This window comes from Lepus europaeus, chromosome 4 (assembly GCF_033115175.1).
Source record: "Lepus europaeus isolate LE1 chromosome 4, mLepTim1.pri, whole genome shotgun sequence".
Taxonomy (NCBI): Eukaryota; Metazoa; Chordata; class Mammalia; order Lagomorpha; family Leporidae; genus Lepus; species Lepus europaeus.
The window spans coordinates 96,043,843-96,069,634 of record NC_084830.1 but is presented as its reverse complement, the minus strand read 5'-3'; positions in this window follow the sequence as shown (position 1 = coordinate 96,069,634).

Sequence of the window (25,792 nt, the reverse complement as noted above, 5' to 3'; positions counted from 1 at the left end):
CTTCTCACAACATGCAAAAGGATTTTAAAATTCCTACATTTATTTATATTTTGGTAAAATCAATATGCATAAGGTATATTGTTCAAAAGGCACAACCCAGTGATCTGTGAGCATTCTGTGCTTTCCTGTCCTGGATTTCCCAGTTTAATTCCTGTGTTGCGTGGCTTTCGCCATTCTCTCAGAATTCCTAATTAAACAGTCTATGCCTTCAGAAGGTTTTTGGTGACGTTTTTGCTCCATATTTAACACTTAAATTTCCTATTTATTATTGTCTAAAGATCTATCTTATTTATTTGAAAGGAAGCATGTGAGAGAGAGACAGAGAGTTCATTCACAAATTCACTCCCCATTAGCTATAATGGCCACAGCTGCGTCAGGCAGAGTCCAGGAGCCAGGAGCTTTGTTTGGGTGTCTCATGTGGGAGATGGGCCAAAGCAGTTGGGACGTCTTCCACTGCTTTCCTAGGCAAATTAGCAGGGAGCTGGATCTGGATGAAGCAACTGGAACTTGGATGCCAGTATTGCAGATGGTGGCTTAATTTGCTGCACCAAAATGCTGGCCCCCAATTTATTTTTTTTCTATAAGTGATAGCATGAATTTTGTCCATTCTTTTTTTTTTCTATGAGAACATAAAACTGAAGAAATGGCATCACTTCTTAACAGCTTAACGATTAAGATAGCCATGTTTCACATCAACGATCCCAGACTCCATTCCCAGCTCCTGACTCCAGATTCCTGCCCATGTAGATCCTGAGAAGCAGTGATGACAGCTCAAGTAACTTGAGTGATGATCACTCAAGGAGTGATGACAGCTCCAACTCACGTAGGAGACCTGGATTCAATTCTTGGTTCCTGGCTTCAGCCTGCTGCAGCCCTGGATGTAGCAGGCATTTGGCAAATGAACAAGAGATAGGAGAGCTCCCTGTCTCACTGTCTCTCTCTCTCTCTCTCTGCACCCCAGATACATTAATTTTAAAAATTTTAAAAAGAACTTTAATTTATATCTTATTCTCTGTTTAGTGTAGTATTTGCTGAGGTATAATTTACCACCTTTACCAGTGAAAAGCACTGATCCTAAGTATACTGTGAAATACACTTTGAGAAATACATATATGTAGGAAAAACCACACCCAGATCAAAATAAAGAATACTTCCAGTTTCCCAGGAAGCTACATCCTGCTTTTTTCCATTAACTCCTCACCCCTCTAGAGAAGCGACTATTGTCAATGAATCGGCTTTCTATGTTGCATATACAATGTTCTCTTTTCTGCTTGGCTTCTTTCACTCAGAAAACTTCTGGAGATTCATACGTGTTAAGGTTTTCATATATCATGGTCATTTTTCATGGCTGTGCAGTATTCTGTTGTATAGATATACTGCAACTTATCCATCTGCATAGATGTGAGTATTTAATATGTTCTCATGTTTTAAAAAATCAACTTTATTGACATAACTTTTATACAATTAATACTCTTTTAAGTGCATGGTTTTATAAATGTTCATTATGTGTGTGCATGTGTGTGTGCATGGTGCAGGTATGTGGTATGTGTGTAGAGTGTGTGTATGATATGAGGGTATGTGTGTGGTGTGTATGTGTGGGTAGTTTATAATCTAGATTCAGAAAGTTCCATCATCCTAGAGAATTCCTTCATTTCCTATCCAGCCTATCCCCTGATAAACAATGAGATGTTTTCAGTTCTGTCACTGTAAGTTGCTCTGTTTCACATGACTAGAATACTATAGTAGTCACTCTTTTGTGTGTGTGTGTCTGTGTGTGTTTGTGTGTGTGTGATATTGCTTCTTTGAACTAGCGTGCATTTAAAATTCATTTATTTGAATGAGAGAGATAAAGATATAGAGGTAGATAATGATCGATTGATTGATTTTTCCACTCACTGGTTCACTGTCCAAATTCCTATAACAGCCACAGCTCAGCTGAGCTTAAACAAGGAGGCTGGGCCGGCGCCTCGGCTAACTAGGCTAATCCTCTGCCTGCGGCGCCAGCACTTTAGGTTCTAGTCCCGGTCGGGGCGCCAGATTCTGTCCTGGTTGTTGCTCTTCCAGTCCAGCTCTCTGCTGTGGCCCGGGAAGGCAGTGGAGGATGGCCCAAGTGATTAGGAGACCAGGAGGAGGCACCTGGCTCCTGGCTTTGGATCGGTGCAGCGCTGGCCGTGGCGGCCATTTTGGGGGGCGAACCAATGGAAGGAAGACTTTTCTCTCTGTCTCTCTTACTGTCTAACTCTGCCTGTCAAAAAAACAAAAACAAAAACAAAAACAAAAACAAGGAGGCTGGAACTCAACCGAGGTCTTCCACTTGGAAGCTGGGATTGCAAGAATAGCCAGGACTTGAATATAGGTGCTCTTATATGGGATGTGGGCAGCCCAAGTGGTGTCTTTTTCTTTTTAACTTTTATTTAATAAATATAAATTTGAAAAGTACAGCTTTTGGATTACAGTGGCTTTTTCCCCTGCATAATTTCCCTTCCACCCGCACCCCTCCCATCTCCAGCTCCCTCTCCCATCCCATTCATATCAAGATTCATTTTCAATTATCTTTATATAGAGAAGATCAATTTAGTATATATTAAGCAAAGATTTCAACAGTTTGCACCCACACAGAAATGCAAAGTGTAAAGTACTGTTTGAGTACTAGTTATACCATTGATTCACATAGTATAACACATTAAGGACAGAAATCCTACATGGGGAATAAGTGCACAGTGACTCCTGTTGTTGACTTAACAATTAACACTCTTGTTTATGGCGTCAGTAATCACCCGAGGCTCTTGTCATGAGTTGCCAAGGCTATAGAAGCCTTTTGAGTTTGCCAACTCCAATCTTATTTAGACAAGGTCATAGTCAAAGTGGAAGTTCTCACCTCCCTTCAGAGAAAGGAACCTCCTTTGATGACCCGTTCTTTCCACTGGGATCTCACTCGCAGAGATCTTTCTTTTTATTTATTTTATTTTATTTATTTATTTATTTATTTATTTTTTTGACAGGCAGAGTGGATAGTGAGAGAGAGACAGAGAGAAAGGTCTTCCTTTTTGCATTGGTTCACCCTCCAATGGCTGCTGCAGCTGGCGTATTGTGCTGATCCGAAGCCAGGAGCCAGGTGCTTCTCCTGGCCTCCCATGCGGGTGCAGGGCCCAAGCACTTGGGCCATCCTCCACTACCTTCCCGGGCAATAGCAGAGAGCTGGCCTGGAAAAGGGGCAACCGGGACAGAATCTGGTGCCCCGACCGGGACTAGAACCCAGTGTGCCGGCGCTGCAGGTGGAGGATTAACCTATTGAGCCACGGCGCCCATCAGCCACTATGTTATTTCTAAATTTACTCATTCATTCTCCACACATTTTCATTTACAACCAATGGGTCTGTGGAAAGAAATGTTTTCATTTATGAATATTTGAGATGGAGAGCTCAAACTGGGAGAGAAGGCATTGTGAGAAAATCATTTTTATATATAATTTCATTTAATTTTTAGGAAACTTCAAAGTGAATATGATTATGAATTATTTCTATATGATGGAATTAGCAGATGAGAGGGTTTAAGTAACTTTTTCAAGGTCATAATGCAGAATTGGGACATTTTTAAACCTAATTTTAAACCTTCCTTTCTTCACACCTTCCTTTTCCAAAAGGATAGTAATTAGAAGCCACAAGCAACGTCTTTAATAAATCCTATAGTGATTGCTACTGTAATTCATTGCCAATCTACTAAATTCTTTCAAGATTTAAATTACACCCTAAAAGAAAGTCAGATACATTCAGATGAAGACATTTATCCTTGGTGACTCCATTACTCCATTGTGGGCTAAACTTGAAAGCCCCCTCACAGCTGTTTAGCAGATGAGATGCCCACCACCCGTATGACAGTACCTGAGTGCCACTCCTGGCTCTGGATGCCGGCTTCCTGCTAATGGAGATCATAGGAAGCAGAAAGGATGGCTTGAGTAATTGGGTTCCAGTCACACATGTGGGAGTTTGTGATTGATTTCCTAGCTCTTGGTTTTGGTCTGGCCCAGCTTTAGCGGCTTCAGGTATTTGGAGAGGGAACCAGTGAATGAGAGCTCTCTGCCTGTCCATCTCTTTTCCTCTCAAATAAATAAAAATTTTTAAAAAGTTGAAAGCCTTCACTATATATCTGTCTTTATCTCAAAGAAAAGCTGGATGACATTTATTTTAACTACTGAACTTTATAAAAAATAGTACTCATCATATTTTCTTCCCACATTAGCATAAGCTTTGAGGGCATTATTTGGAATTTACAAAATCTTTCTGCAGTAGTAAGACCATGTTATAAATGCAAATATTATACACAGATTGGTGATTTAGAAGTGGTATTATGAGAATTGGAGCCATTTTATTCAGTAAAGTTAGCCTTTCCTTGTGTTAGATCTAATCCCAATACATGGTTGGCTTTGATGGTTGTTCGAGAAGGAGTGAAAGAATAATTAATTCTTTGCACATGCCTCTCATTTGATGGAGAGTGAGTTCTGTGCAGAAAGAATGGGTTCCCCAAACTTTTCAATTTATTTTTAGCTTATCGTCGGAATGCATTGGAGGACTTAACAGAGTCACTAACACTTGAGTTTTCCTCCTTGCCTTTTATACAAGTAAGTAAACGGCTCAGTAGGTTTCAGGGGAAGTTACTCCGGTATGGGATGGAGACATCCCAAATGACAGCCTAATCTGCTGCATTGTAACACCTGCCCCAAAGTGTGTGTTTTGCCTTGAAGATAGTACTAATACTGGGGATATTTAGGGCAAGGTTGCTATATTTATTATATTAACTATTTCATAAATAGTAAGCAGGTTTTTTTTAAAGATTTATTTCTTTTGTTGAAAGGCAGAGTTACAGAGAGAGGTAGAGAGAGAGAGAGAGAGAGAGAGAGAGAGAGATCCTCTATAAGTTGGTTCACTCCACAGATGATCACATCAGCCAGAGCTAGGCTAACTGAAGCCAGAGCCCAGAGCTTCATCTGGGTCTCCATGTAGGTGCAGAGGTCTAGGCACTTGGCCCATCTTCTGCTACTTTCCCAGGCACATTAGCAGGGAGCTGGCTTAGAAGTGGAGCAACTGGGACTTGAACTGGTGTCCATATAGGATGCCTTCATCACAGGAGGTAACTTTATCTGCTACACCACAACACTAATCCCAGCACACTGCTTTTAAAGTGTTTACATATTTAAAATTTATTGAATTGATGTAATATTTCCAAAGAATCTGGAAAATGACAGAAATAGAAAAAATTATGATATTACTATTAGCACTATGGAGAGGTTTTTTTTTTTTGAACTCAGAAACATTTTATTTAAGGTATATAAACTTCATGCACTACATATATATAAATCTAGGAACATAGTGATTCTTTCTACCCTCCCAAACGCACTCCCACCCTTCCTCCTTCTTCTTCTATTCCCATTCTTATTTTTTACTAAGATCTATTTTCAATCAACTTTATACACATAAGATTAATCCTACACTAAGTAGAGTTCAATAAATACTATGAAGGAAAAAAAAACTGTTCAACAGTCGAGACAAGGGCTGTTCAAAGTTATCACCTCTCAAAGTGTCAATCTCACTTCTACACATTATTTTTTATGTACTCTATTAGTTATGAAAGATTAGGGAGAATATATAATATTTGTCTTTTTGGGACTGGGTTATTTAACTAAATATAACGTTTTCCATTTGCAACCATTTTGTTGCAAATGACAAGATTTCAATTTGTTTTTACTGCTGTGTAATATTACATGGTGTATATACACTGTAATTTCCTTATCCAGTCTTCAACTGATGAACATCTGGGTTGATTATGTATCTTAGCTATTGTGAATTGAGCTGCAATAAACATGGGGGTACAGATAACCCTTTTTTTGCTGAAATTTCATTGTGTTAACTTTGAAACCTTGCTTATGCACATTTTGAAACAAATTTTGTTTATTTATTTGAGAGACAGTGATATTTAGAGAAAGACATATAAACAGAGAATGAGAGAGAGAGAGAGAGAGAGAGAGAGAAACTCCCATCCACTGGTTCACTTCCAAATGCCTTGCAGCAGCTCCAAATTTGAGCTGAAGCCAGGAGCCACGAACTCAATCCAGCACTGCTGTGGAGGGCAGGAGCTTGATTACATGAATCTTCATTGCTGTTCCCAAGGGTCTGCTTTATCAGGGAACTGGAGTCAGGAGTCAGAGGCATGAATTTGACCCAGACACTCTGAAATGGGATATGGACCTTGAGAGATCAAATGCCCAGCCCCTGTACACACATGCTATATTCAGGGGGTAATAAAGCTGTCCAGGCAGGTTGTTCTCTGCTCTGTTGTTGACTATTTCATCCCAAGGGATTTCCTCTGTCATTATAACCCTTATGCTATGTTGTAAAAGCAATGTATATTCCCTCCTGTGGAAAGATCCTAATGTGTTTTAACAGTCACCAGCTTTCAAACATTTTGTTGTTCTCAAATGTGCACTGATGCTAAAGGGCATGAATTTTTCCATAGCTCATAATGCAAATTACCAAAATTCCAGACATCAAAAGGGAAACTGTTCATGTTCAGAGCAGCAGTATACAAGGGTGCCTCAAAAAGTTCATAGAAAAATGGAGTAAAGGATACATAATTGTGTTGTACAACGTTTTTGAAATAAATGCATAGTTTCCAATGTGCAGTGTGCAACATCCCATATTGCACTACAATATCCAGTTACTTGAGGATAAAAACAAAAGTGTGCTGGAATGCCTACTGTGCATATGAATTATGAGATATATGAAGTTTAAAGAACTGAGGGTGTTTAAGGCCATGAAGGAGCCGTCTAGCCAAGAATGAAACCCAGGTGTCCTTGATCTCAGGGCTTTTAGTATTACTTACCCTGAAATGTCACTTCCTTGTGTCCTCATGGACAATAGAAATGGCAAACATTCCTGCATTGTAAGGAGATGCATGTGGTAATGCGCGTGGAATTTCTGGGAAGAATGTAGCACACAACTCATCAGCATTTGTTGTCACTTTTAAAAGCAGATTGGGCGTTCCATTCCCATTCACAAACCTCATTCTGACCCACTTTAGGAACAGCTTTTCCAACACACCTGGGTAGGTTTATCATTCTGTTTCCCTGAACAATATTTTAGAAAGAGAACCTTCTGGAACATGCCTCCCAGTAAGTTTTATTTTTTTAAACTTTTATTTAATGAATATAAATTTCCATGGATTACAATGGCTTCCCCCTCCCATAACTTCCCTCCCACCCGCAACCCTCCCCTCTCCCGCTCCCTCTCCCCTTCCATTTGCATCAAGATTCATTTTCAGAAGATTCATTTTCAGAAGATCAATTTAGTATAAAGATTTCAACAGTTTGCACCCACATAGAAACACAAAGTGAAACATACTGTTTGAGTACTAGTTATAGCATTAAATCAAAATGTACAGCACATTAAGGACAGAGATCCCATATGTGACTCCTGTTGTTGACCCAACAAATTGACACTAGCTTATGGTGCCAGTAACCACCCTAGGCTCTCGTCATGAGTTGCCAAGGCTATGGAAGCCTTCCAAGTTTGCCGACTCTGATCATATTTAGACAAGGTCATAAAAGACAGGGTGAGGATAGTAACCAAGGATCCTAAGAGTGGCATTAACCAGGTTTGAACAATTATACAGCATTAAGTGGGGAAGAGGACCATCAGTACACACAGGTTGGGAGTAGAGCCATTGGTGGTAGAGTAGAGGTTATGATTACAAAGGAATGAGGCCCAAGTGTGCTAGACAGGGTCTAGAACAAAGGACAGAGTCATTATTAGAGGAGCTAAGAAAGGTGCTGTCTAAGCTACAATTAAGTTTTCTGTTTGAGAGGCAAATAGAACCTGATAGAAGGGGCTTGATAATAATCTGTTGGGCTTTAGGCCTTGTAAGTTAAGAGGCCCAGACCTATCTATCTCTTCACATGGGGTACATCCTGAGGGAGGTGTGAACCTCCTAGGGGAAGGCACTCTGTTGACTTTCATTACTTGGCTGGCCTGGGAGGAGAGCTGGCCAGGTAAAGGCAGGGGGCATCTCTAACAAGAAATTTACAGTTCTGCCTGCAATGTTGCTGACCCTACTTGACCATACCCTCAGCTGCAATGGTCACTTTGGAAGTTGGGCTGAGTGAAGGGCTTTTCAGCTTAGAGCCAATAAGATCTGTGGCTCTGACCTGGGCATCCTTCGACTCCAGAGCAGGTCCATTTCCAGGGATCCAACTCTTGGCAGAGCTGCCAGGGCTCTTCACAAGCTGACTTCTGCTGAAGCCCAGGCTTACAACATTGAAAGCCACTGCAGTGGACTGGCCTGTTGGGTCTCCTTGAGGGCAGATCACTGTACAGATCAGCCATTAATAGGCCTGCCACCCATTGCTTCTGATGCCTAGCTTTCTTTTCCTCCTGGTTTGTGTTAAAGCAGAGCAGAGGATGCAAGTCAAGGGAGTGCCCAAGTCCCATCTCTAATCTTCGGTGGCCTGAACTACAAGTCTATAGTCACAGGCATGTTCTGTAGTAGTTTTTCTAAGGTAGACAATGCCCATGAGGAAAATTATATTCTCACTTAAAAACTTTCTTTCCCTTTGGTCTGAAAGGGAAGTTTTTTCTACTTACTGTTTACTTCACTGATGGCAAAGTAAATCTATCTATGAGATTATAATTTAAGCTCTTATTTTGGCTATGCTATTAACAGAAAAAATGTTAGCCATCTCTTTTATAAGGTCTAAAGATTAAATTGTGTGTCCTACAGATTCCTTCATAATAGAATTAGTTTCCTACCTTGAAGAGAATAGAGAAATGAAAGAACAAGTTGTGCTTAGAATAGAGAAATGAGGGAGCAAGTCCTAGATCGCTTGCTGACAATAGCAATATCACATGAATACTTAGCAAACAGTTTCAACCATTAGATAACAACTTGAGAAAACATTTACCAGAAGGTCCAATGCCTTCTATAAAGTTTAAGAATCATGTATTTAGAAACACCTCTTAAATATCTAACATGGTGTAGTTTGTTTAACTAGTAAACTTAAGTACAACCATATAAAATGTTTTTAGTTTCTTTCTACCAACAAGTATAAAACATATGATGCAGAGATTCAGGTCACATGAATTAAAATGTATCTTTGATTAATTTTAGCAGCTTAAATTTATGGACAATCTTATCTATAAGCCAATTAAAATAAAATTCTTAATAAAATTTTCCCATGTGGACATACAATATATACACACATATAACATAACATAATAGACCAATATAGCAATTTTAATAACAGCTTTTAAAATCTTTAACTTTTTATAGATTGCCAATTGATTTGAATTGCTTTTTGTTTTTAGTCACCTCAGTTAACCATACTTTCTCTCGGTTGGTACATAATTGGCTTCATCTGTTTATAGAGCCATCCCAAAGTACTGAATACAACAGAAGTGGCTGGAAAAAGTCCATAGGAACCTATAGGAGGACAGCTAAACACAGAACCAACAACTCTTTAGTTTTATGAGCAGCAAATCATATATAACTGTGGATGACAAAAGACTTTCAGTCGCCACGTTTAAAATTATAAACTCACCAACCAACAAGATGCACAAACATTTGTATTAATAGCATTTTCCATTATAGAAACTTAAAATTTGGTACCACGTCTCATCTTGACAGTACTTCTAATATAATCCAAATAGCCTGCTTAGTTGGTGTCTCTATAAGATGAGAGACATAGGTCCTTCGATTTTTTCAGTTGGGCCCAAACTGGAAAAACCAAAGTCCAAGATTTACTGGAAATTTTAGAGTCCAGATTGTTTGAAACTTTGATTTTTTGAATGCCTGTCAAGAATGCCAAAAAGGCTCAAAATCCAAAATATCTGGTTGAAATAAGATTCCTTAAAATCATGACATAACAGACCAAATTTGATCATTGTTACAAGGTGATTATTCAAATCTTTGAAAATAAGCACATATTTAAATAACCCATAGCTCTTAATAAAAATTCAGCTGTTTTTGAACAATTAGAATTTAACAGACATCAAGAGAATAGATTACTTTAACACATTGCTTTAACAGAGCATCAGATTTTAATTCTATGTCAAAGAGAGATTGAGCTTCTTGTGATCTTATGCTGTGAGGTTTCCTTCCTTTACCTTCTTTCATACTGATGACTGTGTTTCTGTGTTTCTGTGTGTAACACATCTTTAAGCATCTTTTGCAGGGCAGGACGAGTGGCAACAAATTCTTTCAATTTCTGTTTGCTATGAAAAGTCTTTATTTCACCTTCATTCACAAATGAGAGCTTTGCAGGATATAATATTCTGGGCTGGCAGTTGTTCTCTCTTAGTACCTGGGCTATGTCTCGCCATTCCCTTCTAGCTTGTAGGGTTTCTGATGAGAAGCCTGCTGTGAGTCTAATTGGAGATCCTCTGAGAGTAATCTGACGTTTCTCTCTTGCACATTTTAGAATCTTTTCTTTATGTTTCACTCTGGTGAGTTTGATTACGACGTGTCGTGGTGAGGATCTCTCTTGGTCATGTTTATTAGGGGTTCTATAAGCTTCCTGTACTAAGATGTCTCTATCCTTCTCCAAACTTGGGAAATTTTCTGCTAGTATCTCACTGAAAATGCCTTGTAATCCTTTCTCCGTCTCCATGCCTTCAGGAACTCCCAGAACCCGAATGTTAGGTTTTTTTAATAGTATCCTGTAGATTCCTGACAATATTTTTTAGATTTCTAATTTCCTCTTCTTTTCTTTGGTTTGCCTGCTTCCTTTCCTGTTCTCTGTCTTCTAAGTCTGATATTCTCTCTTCTGCTTTGCCCATTCTGTTTTTAAGGCTCTCTAATGTGTTTGTGGTTTGATCTATTGAATTCTTCATTTCATTATGATTTCTCGTCACTATCACAGTTTCTTGTTCTACTAGTTGTTTCATTTCATTTTGATTCCTCCTTAATATTTCATTTTCGCGAGAGAGATTTTCTATCTTGTCCATTAAGGATTTCTGTAGTTCAAGAATTTGTTTTTGAGAAATTCTTGATGTTCTTATCAATTTTTTGAGATCTGCTTCTTGCATTGCTTCTATCTCATCATCTTCATAATCTTGAGTTGGGGTGTCTTTTTCATTTGGGGGCGTCATAGTGTCTTCCTTGTTCTTGTTACCTCGGTTTTTGTGTTTGTTGTTTGGCATGTTGGAGATATTTGGTTTCTTCTCTGTGGTGCTTTTTCTTGTTACACTATGGCTCTATATTAAGTGGACTTTCTGCTTTCGGTGGAGCCTTAGAGGCTTGAGATGAGTGTGGCCTGAGAGCTCTGTTTGGTTCCTCAGGGTTGAGGGTGTGTCAAAGGTGACACTCCCAGGTTAGGCATGGTAAATCTCTCTTTCTTTCTTTCTTTCTTTCTTTCTTTCTTTCTTTCTTTCTTTCTTTCTTTCTTTCTTTCTTTCTTTCTTTCTTTCTTTCTTTCGGAAAGTAATTCCGCACAGCTGAACATAATTGGAGGTCGTTAGCAGTTCCCAAGGACCACACAGGGAATCTCTGCTGCTCTCAGTGTGGGCTCCAATTCTCCTGCAGTCTCCCAGTGGGTTGCCAAGTTAGATCCTAATCTCCTGTTATTTCTCCCCCCAAGAGTCAGGTTTTTCTGCTAGGATCAGGGCCGGTGCAGACCTGAGGTCGCCCTGCTTATGGCGTATGTCCAAAATGGCGCCTGTTCTTTGTCTTGCTCGCCTTTGAGGGGTGAGCGGAGAGAGAGCAACTCATGTCCGTATCGGTCACTTTTTTTTTTCCTCTCTCTCTTCTAGTTAGCCTGGTGAACTTTTCCCCACGGAGTTTCAAGCCTCGTTCCCTCTAGTCTCCTCTTTCCGCTTGCCTGCTGGTGTCTCGGGCTGTTGAGGTTCGGCTCACCTCGCGTTCCAGCGCTGGTGTGTTGAGTCTGCCGCTGGTGTCCCGAACTTGGGCTCCCACGCTCTCCACCCAGATCCACTGTGAATCACTAGTTCCTGAAGAGTTTCCTCTGCTGTTTCTTCCCTTACTCTTCCTTGACCCTGCAGTATCTCCACTTTTATTAAACTGTCTCTTCCCAGACTATCAGTGTGCTCCCTTCCTATTCAGCCATCTTGCCGTTCTCCTCCCAGTAAGTTGTTTAACTTATTCCTCAAGGATGGAAAGTTGAAAAAAAAAATCCCCTACAAGATGAAGGTCAAGCCATTCTAGCAAACATTTTTTTCTTTTAAACACCAAAATATTAATCAGAACACTCAGTGACAGAAGATTTGGTCTGCTACAGCATCTGGTTTCATTGCTAAACTCTTTCAACTACACAGGTAGCAGGTGGCATAACAATTGTTACCTCATAAATATCTTTCAAAAATTGTATCTATTGATTCTAAAGAAAATCTAAAAGTCCTTTGTAATAGACCTTGGTATTTTCAAAATATACTGAGCTAACAGATACAGCAAACCTTTATTGATGGTCTTTCCTGGAGACCCCTCACTCTCTTCTGCCTCTCTTGTCCTGCCGCTCTCCTCTCCTCTCCATGCACAACCCTCCAAGAGATATCCTGGCCTTCCAGTTTTCATAGACTGATATCTGCCAGTGGCTAACAATATACCATCCACTCCACTCTCTTTTCCTCCCAAGTTTATATGCATCCAATGTGCTATATCTCCCGTGTGTTCTGAAAACTTGACCTGTCCCACATTAGACTTACCAAGTTGTCTTCCAGCCCTTCAATGCTGCTTGTCAAGTTCTCCTGATAGCATTTCCCTGTTTTTTTCTTTTTTTATTTCTTTTTTTTTTGAGAGAGAGAGAGAAATGGAGAGAGAGAGGAAGAGCAGATCTTCTGTCTGCTGGTTCACTCTGCAAATGGCCACAATGGACACAATGGGGAGTCAAAGACAGGAGTCAAGAACATAATCCAAGTCCTCCAATATGTGTGTCGGTGACCCAAGTACTTGAACCTTCACTCGTATCCCTCATGTGCATTAGTAGGAACCTGGAATCAGGAGCTAAGACTGAGTCTTGAACTCAGCCACTCAGATGTAGGGTGCAGGCGCCCCAGCATGTTGCTTAACTATTAAGCTTAACTATTATTAGTTTCCTGCCACAGGGTTGCTTGCCTGGTTTGCTGAAAATTTTGCCTGGTCTTTCAAGTGAGGAGCCTCACCTGCTCAACCCTCTTCCTTACACTCTGTGGCCATTGCTGTGATTTTCTTTCTTGCACTGTGTTTCTCTGAACCCATGGTCTCTGCTCAGGACAAGGCCAGGCCACTGCAGCTATTGGTGAACTTGTTGAACCCTAATGAGAGTGTTCCTGATTCCATTGTGACTTCCTTATTGTTGTATTTTCACTGTGTATTGAAAACTGATGTTAATCAAAGTAATAAGTGGTAGATATGGATGCTAGTCCTTTCAGTTTGTGAATAGTTATATATGGTGCTCAGTTAGGGTACTTCAGTACCTACTGAACACGTAACATCTCAACTATGTCTAAGACCTTGTGTCAGACTCAATGAGGAGAAAAGGATAACCAAGTTAAGGCAACATTTAGTGCAAAAATGCAAATCAGAGGGAACCTGGGACAGATCTGATGGTAATTGCTAATATCCGTGAGATTGTAAGTGTGACTATAGCTATTCATTTTCCACAACTCTTGTTCTCTTAGTAGTCCCCAGGTGTTAAGTCGAGTAGATAGAAGTAAGAGTGTGATGTGGGTTCACTGCGTGCTGTGTTCCAACTTGGCTGAGCATGGTGATGCATAACACACTCCCGTGGCAGCAAATTCTTTAAATATTTATTACTTACAGATAAGCAGCAAGGGACAAAGGAAACCTAGGACCCACAGTGGACTGGTCCCTCAAGACTTAGGAAATGTTTTTAGAATGTCTGTCATCTTCACTGAATGTGTATCATTGCACCAAAACTGAGGGACCCTGAACGACAGCCATCCTGGGACTTAGACCTCAAAGATCATGTGACTCACTGGGCAAAACTAAGACACCTATGTTGCTTCCAGAGGAGGAAGGCACAAAGCCTAGACTCTTCTCAGGCTCTTCCTGCTTAACTTAAGATATCATATTCCAGGAAAGGGATAGGAGCAGGTGCAGGCTGCTCTGGACCATGCCCGTCCACCTCAGGACACTTTAGCTTCAGTATTATCTACAATTATTCCTGAAAATTGCAAGCAAGAGAAGCAGGAGAACTAGGTTAGTTCAAGACCACCCTAAGAACTGTCCTACAAATAGAAATAACTGTTATGATAAACACATGAGAGTCTTGCATTCAAACCAGTTCCCATGGAAACCAAAGAATAAGAAAACATGCATGAAATATTCAACTGCTTTCAAAAAACAATAACATAAATACATGGTTTTGTATTTTATTTCAATTAGATCTCTAATATCTTGAATAGGAAGAGCATTTGTGCCAGAGACAGATGCTGAAATATGCTAACATTTCTCCCCATACAATCATCATTTACTAAAATTATTCATTCACTTAATTATCTACTGAATGCTAATTTTTTTGAAGGTTTATCCTTTGGCGATTCGTGTTCCAAGAGAAGGGTGATAAAGGAAATTGTAGCTACTGAACTCTATTGTCTGCATGGAGAAGTTCTGTGTGATAACATATTTTTTATAGAAAACACATATTACACCATTTTAGCATGATTATGTGAAAGTTATGTATAATCTAAAGATAGGAAAGGAAAGCCCATATCATAAATACTTACCCAAGGGCATGATTGGAGAAAGCAAGCTGATCTAAGATTTCTACATGAAAGTAACCCATTCTTTAAAGTAATTTTTCTTTCCCTTGTACTGTCTTGCTTTCCTCAAACTCAAATAAGTAGATTTAATCTATGTCTTTGTGGACAAGCATGTGGCACAGCCATGTCTGTATGCTGGTATCCTGTATGAGATCTGGTTCCAGTCCCAGTTGCTCTGCTTCTGTTCCAGCTCCCTGATAATGTGCCAAGGAAAGCAGCAGAAGGTAGCCAAGTACTTGGACCTCTACCATCTACAATGGAGACCTGGACTGGGTTCCAGGCTTCTGGATTAGGCCTGGCCCAGCACCCAGCCCTGATTGTTGCCGTCATTTGGGGAGTAATCCAGTGGGTGGAACATCTCTCTCTCTCTCTCTCTCTCTCTCTCTCTGTTTCTTGCCCTCTCTCACTTTCTGCCTCTTCCCCTCCCTCTGTAACTCTGCCTTTCAAATAAATGTCTTAAAAAAAACCCCAAAACTTCATTTTGTTGCACAAAATCTACCAAAAGTATTATGGTATTATTTATATTAGTGATCGTACTATAATTACACAATATATTGCACTATCTTATTTTATATAAATATATGAAAATAGTCACATATAAGATGTTAAATATATTTTTTAAATATTTGTAATTTAAGGAGAACCCAAGATGGTGGAATAAGAAAAGGAAAACAGTACAAAACAGTGGAGTTAGTGCATTCCTAGGGCAGAGTTGTAATGAAATCTGAAGAAATCTACAGAAGGAAGAGGTAAGCCATGAATCAGCATGGAAGCTGTGGATGTACAGCAATGAGCACGGACACAACACTCGATCACTGCAGCTGAGAGCCGGAGAAAGTGGTAGCTTTAGAGAGTGAGGCGAGAGCAGACTTCGGCAGCCCATGCCACTGCTGATATTGCCTGAGGAACAGTCTGGAGGACTATACTGTCCCTGAGTCTGGTCTGGAGCTGAAAGGGAACAGTGTCCCCATCTAATCTAGCAAAAATGGATACACTTCTCTCTTCCCATCCCCCACAATGGCACCCAGCTGTGAGAGGGTACCACCTTGACACCAGGAGTGGCTATGGCAGCCATGTTGCATGTGCCTGGCAACGGGTGGGGAGAAGGTGCCATTTTGACCACAGCATCAGCTGAGGTGGTGCCTGTCCATGCATATGATCCGGGGATTTTACCAGAGGGAAAATCCATGTTCCCCACTGACTTTCAGTCTGGCTTAGAGAATTGACAAGAGACTGGGCACCCATGTAGGACTATGAAGTGCTCCAAGCCTTTCAACATATCACAGGCTTTGGGACTCAAATCACCAAGGCATAGCATGCACAGACAGCTGGCTCTGGGATTGTCTCTGTCTCTCTGTGGATGGGAGAGGCTAGTGGGGAGAAGTGGATTCACTGAACCCTGTGACTGTGGGAGCCTTGTGTGTGAGACTGTGGGAACACTGTGAGTGCATGATAGCATGCAAGGTATAGCTGGGTCTCTAGGCAATCCCTGTGTGTGGTGCCAGAGGCCCAGAGCTCACTGATTTCCCATGGTAGATTGCTATGGTGGGATCTGTGCTCACACAAGGACTGCACAGATCCTTTGTATAGTTTATGTGGCAGAATAGGTGGGTATTGCACACACTGTGGGCTAACCCAGGGCATTGATCACCTTGGGAGAGAGGATGTGAGTGTGTGATTACATGAGCAGAGGTGATAATACCACACCCCCTCACCCCACTGACAATAGAGGAGATCTAAAATGGCCACTATAGGTTTCATCCTGGATACTTGCCCCACCCTGGAGCAGTGACCAGTGCTTGCTGCTAGACCTGGCACATGCATCTGGGTATTCCACTAAGCCACAGAAGCATAGTTCAAAGAGAAAAGCCATCAGAAGATAAAACAAAGTATTTCCACAAGCACCTAAATAAATGCAGAAATATGAGAAACAAGAATAAGGAAGATGGGCCAGCGCCACTGCTCACTAGGCTAATCCTCCGCCTGCAGCGCTGGCACTCCAGGTTCTAGTCCTAGTTGGGGCACCTATTCTGTCCTGGTTGCTCCTCTTCCAGTCAAGCTGTGGCCTGGGAAGGCAGTGGAGGATGGCCCAAGTGCTTGGGCCCTGCACCTGCATGGGAGACCAGGAGGAAATACCTGGCTCCTGGATTCGGATTGGTGCAGTGCTGGCTGTAGTGGCCATTTGTGGGGAGAACCAACGGAAGGAAGACCTTTCTCTCTGTCTCTCTCTTTCTCTCTTACTGTCTAACTCTGCCTGTCAAAAAAAAAAAAAGAATAAGGAAGACAACAAACTTCCCCAAAGGGACACCGTTGCACTTCGATATTAGAATATGAAGATGAAGAGATTGATGAAATGCCTGAAACAGAATTCAAAAGATATTTATAGGATTACTCAGAAGCATTGAGAAACAAATTCAAGAGTTAAATGAATCCACCCATGTTATGGAAGGGAAATTTTGCCATGAAATTGAGATTTTGAAGAAAATTGAAACTGAAATATTAGAAATGAAGAATACAGTATGTCAAATAAAAAGTTAGTGGAAAGCCTTAACAACAGACTTGGTAAAGCAGAATAAAGAGTATTTGAGCTAGAAGATGAATCTTTGGAAAGTTCTCTATCAGACTAAAAAAAAAAAGAAATTAGAAAAATTAAAAAAGTGTTTGTGATTTATGGGATACTATCAAAGGACTCAACATATGGGTCTTAGGAGTTTCCAAAGATGTGGAAATAGAGAATGGATTAGAAGACCTATTCAGTGAAATAATTACAGAAAACTTTCCTAATTTGGTGAAAGAGATGCCCAAGTACATGAAGCACATAGAACTCCTAATAGACATGACCAGAAAAGATCTTCACCATGGCACATTGTAGTCAAAGTTTCAACAGTAGAACATAAATAAAAGGTTCTAAAATGTGCATGTGAGAAATGCCAGACTATTTTCTGAGGATCTTCAATTAGACTTATAGCTGATTCCTCATCAGAAACCCTATAGGAGTTTGAGAGAATGGAGAGACACAATACAAGCTTTAAAAGAAAAAAAAAAACTTGTCAACCAAGAATACTATACCCTGCAAAACTCTTATTCATGAATTAATGTGAAATAAAGATCTTTCATAACAAACAGGCATAGAAAGGATTTGTCACCAGTCAGCCTTACAAAAGATGCTTAATGATATGCTACACACAAAAACCACACAAAGGTAGTCATCATTATGAAATAATGATATAATGAAATAATAAAAATCTCCTAGTAAAAGTACAAAGGAAATCCAAAGCAAACAAAGGAATATTTATTGAAAAATGACAAGGCAAAGTCATCGCTTATCAATAATAATGTTGAATGTAAAAGGCATAAATTCTCCAATTAAAAGACACAGACTGGATGGATTAATGGATTAATAAAAAAGACCCATCTACTTTCTGTCTACAAGAAGCATACCTCACTAACAAAGATACATGCAGACTGAAAGTGAATGGATGGAAAAAGATATTCTATGCTAACAGAAAACAAAAATGAACAGGTGTAGCCATTATCATACCAGACAAAACACTTTAACACAAAAGCTGCTAAAAGAACAAAAAAGGGCACTATATAATGATTAAGGGATCAATTCAACAGGAAGATTTTTCTATAATTAATGTATATGCACCCAATGCCAGGGCAAATAATGATTTAAAACAAATATTAATGGATCTAAATGGTGACATAGACTCCATACAATAGTAATGGGCGGTACAACACCCCACTTTCATTATTGGAGAGATCAACTAGGCAGAAAATCAATAACGAAACAAAGGAGCTAATCTACCCTATGGACAAAATGGACCTAACTTCAGGATCTTTCACCCTGAAGTTGCATAATACATATCCTTTTCATCAATGCATGGAATTTTCTGTAGGATAGACCATGTGCTAGGCCACAAAGCAAGCCTCAGCAGATTAAAAAAATTGAAATCTGATCACAATGGAATGAAGTTGAACATTAATAACTTATGGATCTCTAGAAATGTGCAAACACATGGAGATGGAACAACATGCTTTTGAATGAATAGTGGGTCAGAGAAGAAATCCAAATGGAAATAAAAAAAATTCTGGAAATGAATGAAGATGAAAATACAACCTATCAAAACTTATGGGATACAGCAAAAGCAGTGTTAAGAGGGGGAGTTTATAGCAATTAGTGCCTATATCAATAAATTGGAAAGGCATCAAGTAATGCTCTCAGTGCATCTGAAGGACCCAAAAATAGAGAACAACCCAAACCCAAAATTAATAGGAAGAAAGAATTAATTAAAATTAGAGAAGAAATAAATAAAATTGAAAAAATACAAAAGATCAGTGAAATAAAGAACTGTTTTGGAAAAAAAAATAAACACAATAGATAGAATATTGGCCAAAAAAGAGGGAGAAGACCCAAATCAATAAAAATCAGAGATGAAAAAGGAAATGTAACAATAGATACCACAGAAATAAAATGAATCAATAGAAATTACTACAAATAGCTAAATCCCAACAAATTGGGAATCAATAATAAGTGGATAGATAACTGGACATATACAATATTCCAAAATTGAGTCATGAAGACACAGAAAACCTGAACAGACCAATAACCAAGATGAAGATTGAATTAGTAATAAAGATCCTCCAAAGAAAGAAAAGCCCAAAACCAGATGGCTTCACTGCTGATTTCTATGAGATTTTTAAAGAAGAACTAATTCTAATTCTTCTAAAGCTGTTCAAAATAATTGAAAGGGAGGGAACACTCCCAAATTCCTGAGGCCAGCATCACCTTAATTCTAAAAACCAGAAAAAGATACAAAAAAGAAAGAGAGCTATATCAATATCGCTGATGAACATAGATGCAAAAATCCTCAACAAAATACTAGCTAATCAAATCCAACAAGACATCAGAATGATCATTGACCCCAACCAAGTGGGATTTATTCTGAATATGCAGGGATAAATTCATAAATCAATCAATGTGATACATAACATGAATAAACTGCAGAATAAAAACCATATGATTATCTCAATAGATGCAGATAAAGCATTTGTATTAATACAACATTCTTTGATGATGAAAACCTTATGCTAATTGGGTATAGAAGGAACATTTCTCAAGACAATCAAGGAAATTTATGACAAACTCAAGGCCAGCATTCTAATGAATGGGGAAAAATTGGAAGCATTTCCACTGAGATCCAGAACCAGAAAAGGATGTCCACTTTCACCATTTGATTCAATAAAGTCCTGGAAGTTTTAAGTAGAACCATTAGGCAAGAAAAAGAAATGAGATACAAATTGGAAAGGATGGAGTCAAATTATCCCTATTTGCAGATGACATGATTCTATATATTAAGGATCCAAAAAGATTTCACTAATAGACTACTGGAATCCATAAAAGAGTTTGGTAAAGTGGCAGGATATAAAGTTAACATACAAAAATAAATAGCCTTTGCATACACAGACAATGCTATGCTGACAAAGAATTTCTATGATCAATCCCATTCACAATAGCTTCAAAAAATTAAATAGCTTGGAATAAATTTAATCAAGGATGTCAAAGATCTCTATGATGATAATCATAAAACATTCTAGGATGAAATAGAAGAAGCACAAAAATTAGAAAAATCTACCATATTCATGGATTGGAAGAATAAAATATCATCAAATTGTCCATACTACCAAAAGCAACTTATAGACTCAATAGGATACCAATCAAAATACCAGTGAAATGGCATTTGATATTCTTCTCAGATCTTGAAAAAATGATGCTAAAATTCAAATGGAAATGCAAGCGACCCTGAACAGCTAAAGTAATCTTATACAACAGCAGCAAAACTGAGACATCACAATATCATATTTCAAGACATACTACAGGGAAATCATAATCAAAACATCCTGGTATTGGTATAAAAATAGACATGTACAGCAATGGAACAGAGTAGAAACTCCAAAAATCAATTCATGCATCTACAACAAACTTATCTTTGACAAAATAGCTAAAATCAATCTCTGGAGAAGGGACAGTCACTTAAAAAATAGTGCTGATCTTCACATGCAGAAATGTGAAAAAATACTGCTACCTTACACCTTATACAAAATTCAACTCAAAGTGGATCAAGAATCTAAATATATGACCTGATATTAACAAATTAATAGAGAGAATATTGGAGAAACTTTATAAGACATTGGCATAGACAAAGTCACCTTGGAAAGGACCAGAACCACAGGAAATCAAAGCCAAAATAGACAAATGGTATTATATCAAACTGTAAAGCTTCTGCACTGAAATGGAAATACTCAGCAAAATGAAGAGGCAACTGACAGAATGGGAGAAATATTTGCCAACTATGAAACTGATAAGGAGTTGATATCTAGAATCTATAAAGAGCTCAAGAAATTCAATAACAACAAAAAAAAATCCAGTTAAGAAACTGGCTAAGACTTGAACAGTCATTTTTCAAAGGAGGAATTCAAATGGCCAACAGATACATGAAAATATTCTCAAGATCACTAGCCACCAATGAAACATCCATCAAAATCCCAATGAGGTTTCACCTCACCCCAGTTAGAATGGCTCTCATAGAGAAATCAACAAGCAATAAATGTTGGCAAGGATGTGTAAAAATAAGTACCCTAATCCACTGTTTTTTTTTTTGACAGGCAGAGTTAGACAGTAAGAGAGAGAGAGAGAGACAGAGAAAGATCTTCCTTCCATTGGTTCACCCCCAAAATGGCCACTATGGCTGGTGCGCTTCTTCCTAGTCTCCCATGTGGGTGCAGGGCCCAAGCACTTGGACCATCCTCCAATGCCTTCCCGGGCCACAGCAGAGAGCTGGACTGGAAGAGGAGCAACCAGGACAGATCCGGCACTCCAACTGGGACTAGAACCCTGTGTGCCGGCACCACAGGCGGAGGATTAGCCAAGTGAGCCATGGCGCCGGCCCCTAATCCACTGTTGGTGGGAATATAAACTGGTCCAGGCACTGTGGAAGACAGTATGGAGATTCCTCAGAAGTCTGAAAATAGATCTACCATATGATTCAGTCATCCCACTCCTGGTAATTTACCCAAACAAAAATGAAATCTGCTGATGAAAGAGTTATGTACCCCCATGGTTTTTTGCAGTTCAATTAATAAATAGCTAAGACACAGCATCAACCCAGATGTCCATCAACTGATGACTGAATAAAGAAATTATGATATATATACACTATGGAATACAACTCAGTGGTAAAAAAATGAAATCCCATCTTTTGCCACAAAATGGATTGCTACTGGAAACCAGTATACTCAGTGAAATAAGCCAGTCCCTAAAAGACAGATACCATTTGTTTTCCCAATCTGTGGTAACTAAAAGTTTTCCTAAAATGTAACGTATTGGGGTGAAGCGGACAATTTGAGTTTTGATGATTGTTTACAGCCCTTGTATCAGCTGTTGAGAACAGTGGTTTTTTCTTTATACTATTCGTTGAACTCTTTACTTAGTGTAGGGTTAATCTTATGAGTATAAAGGAAACTGAAAATAGATCATTTTAAACATTAAGAATGGGAACAGTAAAGGGAGGAGGAAGAAAGGTGGGAGCTTGAGTGGCAGGATGGTAGAGTAGGAAGTAGTAATATTATCCTAAATCTGTATATAGGAAATACATGAAATTTGTATATCTTAAATAGTATAATTATTTCCAGAAACATGAAAGAGTAAGTAACACTGCTTAAGACCTAAAGAAACAAAAACATGTATTAAAATGTGAAATCTTAGTTTAGTGCAAAACAGATGTGCTGAAAAATGGTCATGTAAGAGGGAAAGCAAAGTTGACTGGAAAATCAGGTATAGCATAGTCTCGGGGAAGGCACACTATGGCCACCAGAGGGCAGTATGCACTTGTAATCAATCCAAATCAGTAAAAACAGGAGAAAATGTTCCCAATACCTTAATCCAAAAATCTACGCGGCGGCAGATGAAATCTTAAAAGTATTTGTATTATATCTATTGGGAATATATAGTTTTGTTTGTTTAACTTTTATGGCAGATGCATAACAGTTAGCTATTTTTATGAAAGTGGATGATCTGTATCTTGGGGAAAAATTCAGAAATTTGTGAGCTTAAAGCCTGCAGTCTCCTTCATTTCTACAGGCTGAAATTCCCTTTAATCTGGATTTCAGTGTGAGAAGAATGCTATGTGCTGCCCATGACGACTGTATTTCTGACAAGTATGCTTGTGTTAAGAAAACAGGTGTACTAATTCCTGCAGTTTGTAATACTAAGAAAAATGTTTATGTAGGGAATTGCAGAAAGGAAATCTGTGAACAAGTCATTCTATCTTTGAAGAATAAAGAACATTGCAGCTGGAAGACAATTCCAGTACAGGGTCACCATCTTTGGGGGGCCGGTGAACCAAGATACTTGGTTTCCAAGCTGTTAGTGATTAGCAGGCCTGAAGCTGGCAGAGAGAGCTAAGATGGGTACTGTATCACATTACCTGGAGTAAGTTCCTCAAAAGCAGATCACACCGGTGGCTTCACTACACTTAGACATTGTTAAGACTCCCATCCTGCAATTTGGGACACTTCTGGCAGCCAACTTATATTTTCACAAACATTTTCTCAGTAAGTCCACACTCCACAATTTTTTTTATTTGACAGATAGAGTTAAACAGTGAGAGAGAGAGACATAGAAAAAGGTCTTCCCTCCATTGGTTCATCCCCCAAATGGCCACTATGGCTAGAACTATGCTGATCCGAAGCCAGGAACCAGGTGCTTCCTCCTGGTCTCCCATGCGGGTGCAGGGGCTCAAGCACTTGGGCCATCCTTCACTGCCCTCCTTGGCCACAGAGAGCTGGACTGGAGGAGGAGCAACCAGGACTAGAACCCAGTGCCCATATGGGATGCTGGCACTGCAGGTAGAGGATGAACCAAGTGAGCCACGGTGCCAGGCACACTGCACAAATTTTGTGGATGATTGATCTAGTTTAGATTAAGTCATATAGCTTATACATCATATTATTTCTTCCCCCAAACAACTACTGTGTAGGAATAAATCCTAAGTCTCTGGATACTTAATCAGCTCTCCACAGTGGCTGTTGTCAGGACAAGAGAAACCAAGGCACAGGGCGTAAGTTTTATTAGGAGCTTTGTCAGAGCCTCAGGCTCAAGCCTAGTCCTTTATCCTGATGAACTAGGTTAACCAACAAGTTATTTCTGATTTGGGAAGGAAACCCTGGAGACCAGTCTATCTATCTGGCCAACAATGGGTGATGCTGAATTTTTTCCTAAGAAGAGGGATGCTTCTGTTAGTTTACCTACGTTTCTAGCCAGAAGTCATCTCTGCTCATCCACCTCCCCTGTCAGGCTGAATTCCACAGCATTGTGCAACTGAGATTCTTGGACCCACTTGTCAGGCTAGCTTTTTTGTTAGGTTCATGCAACAATATCCCCAAGCATTTTATTGTCATAAGTGTATTCTTCAAAACTGCATATGCCATGAAGAGAAGGCACATCCCTATTTACAAGAAAATTAAGAGTGCTTGAGTTCTAAAATGTGAACAGGAGCGTGGGGATCTCTGGATCTTCACCCTGGAGTCATACAAAGGGGCTTGAGGCTCCTTTTCAGCAACGGTAACCTGAGGCACCTGTCATGTGCACACCTGTATTTCCTTGCAGTCACCCACTCAATTCAAACATCAATGAGTGGGTTTGAACCCCAGGTAGAACACGGGAATCTGTGTCAGGAACCAAGATTCAACAGCAAATCAAAAGAGATACATGGACACTGTGGGCCTCCATCCTTTCCAAGTGTCGCTTTCCCAAAGTGCGGGATCAGTAAGAGTCACAGGGAAGCTTTTCACCAGGCATTCTTGCAGACAGAAATTTTCAGCTAAATCCTTAGCCAAATCTAACAATCATTCTAGTAGATTACAGTCAGTACATCCCAGGATAAACAGCCAGCCGCCCAAGACTCAAGAATGGTGTTCTTATAGGATAATATGCAAATTAGAAACCAGGAGACAGCACAGAGCAATAATCGACAGATGAATGTGGGAGTATGGCAAGACGGGTCTGGCTTCTGGCTCTTTCTCCCACTGCCTGTGAGACTTCAGGGACACACTTTAATCTGTTTTGAGCTTCCTGGTGTGCCTTAGGGAATGAGAATATATTGACCACTTAGGATTATTGTGAGGATTAAGAAGAAGAGTTTGGCGGGTGTGTAGCAAGTGTTCAAAGGAGGTGAATGCCTTTGATAAACAGCACCACTGCTCTTGTCATCCCTGGAGGGATGAAAAGCAGTTTCAGCTTTTCTAGGGTACCCCTGAATCTTTGCCTGTGGGTATATAAAATTACAAATGATTTTGAAGACATTCCCCAAGTTAGTAAAGTCCAGCAGACCCTTGAATCAAGCACATTCTCTACCACTGAGAGAGTGGCATCCAGAAAACTCTCACTTGCTGGCTAAATCTGCAAATGCACAGCATCAAGGCCTGAGAACCTCTCTTCCCTGTAGGGCAGAACACTGTATTTAAATCACGAAACTTACCTTCCTACTTCCTCCCATCAACTGGGGCCTTAGTATTGAAATGCTGGATGAAGGGTACACTCTAAAGCATGCAGCTTGCCCTTGCCATAAGTAGAATAACCTGTGTGTTGAAATCGTTACCTAATATATACTAAACTGATCTTCTGTATATAAAGAGAATTGAAAATGAATCATGATGTGATTGGAAGGGGAGAGGGAGCGGGAAAGGGGAGGGTTGTGGGTGGGAGGGAAGTTTTGGGAGGGGCAAGCCATTGTAACCCATAAGCTGTACTTTGGAAATTTATATTCATTAAATAAAAGTTTAATTAAAAAAAGAATAACCTGTGTTTGTGTGTGTGTGTGTGTTTGAATATTTGTTTATTTATTTAGCTGGAAAGCAGAGTTACAGAGAGATCTGTCATCTGCTGGTTCACTCCCCAGACGGGTGCCACGGCCGGGGCTGAGCCAGGTTGAAGCCAAGAACCAGGAGCTTCTTCCAGGTCTCCCAAG